Source organism: Bison bison, unplaced genomic scaffold, assembly GCF_000754665.1.
Source record: "Bison bison bison isolate TAMUID 2011002044 unplaced genomic scaffold, Bison_UMD1.0 scf7180017492519, whole genome shotgun sequence".
NCBI lineage: Eukaryota > Metazoa > Chordata > Mammalia > Artiodactyla > Bovidae > Bison > Bison bison.
The window spans coordinates 1-685 of NW_011390947.1; the positions used below are offsets into that span (position 1 = coordinate 1).

The window sequence follows — 685 nt, forward strand, 5'->3', positions numbered from 1 at the left end:
AGCCCATGACCTGCCTCCGGCCCCCGCCCTCCAAGTCCAACCTCCGATCTATTTAATAAGAAGGCGCCTGTGTCTGGCAGAGCTGGTGTGAGGCGAAGAGTCAATCCTTCCCAGCCGCCGGGATAATCAAGAGTTTGGCGGGACCTTCAAGCACACACCGAGATAGTGAGGAGCCAGATGAAAAGCACAGACTATGGCGCTGAAATGGATTAATAAGGAACTTAGTGATTTGGCCCGTGACCCTCAACACAATGTTCTGCAGGTCCAGTTGGGGATGATATGTTTCATTGGCAAGCCACAATTATGGGACCTAATGACAGCCCTTATCAAGGCGGTGTATTCTTTTTGACAATTCATTTTCCTACAGACTACCCCTTCAAACTACCTAAGGTTGCATTTACAACAAGAATTTATCATCCAAATATTAACAGTAACGGCAACATTTGTCTCAATATTCTAAGATCACAGTGGTCTCCTGCTTTAACTATTTCTAAAGTTCTTTTATCCATTTGTTCACTGCTATGTGATCCAAACCCAGATGACCCCCTAGTGCCAGAGATTGCACGGATGTATAAAACAGAGATAAGTACAACAGAGTATCTCGGGAATGGACACAGAAGTATGCCATGTGATGCTTAAAGTCAGACTAACCTGCATTATAGCTGGAATAAACTTTAAATTACTG

General features: G+C 44.2%; 1 pseudogene; it reads left to right on the plus strand.

Annotated features, from left to right (window-relative positions):
- Positions 1–264: 264 nt before the first annotated feature.
- On the plus strand, positions 265–632 carry LOC104993562 (annotated as a pseudogene).
- The last annotated feature ends 53 nt before the right edge of the window (positions 633–685 follow it).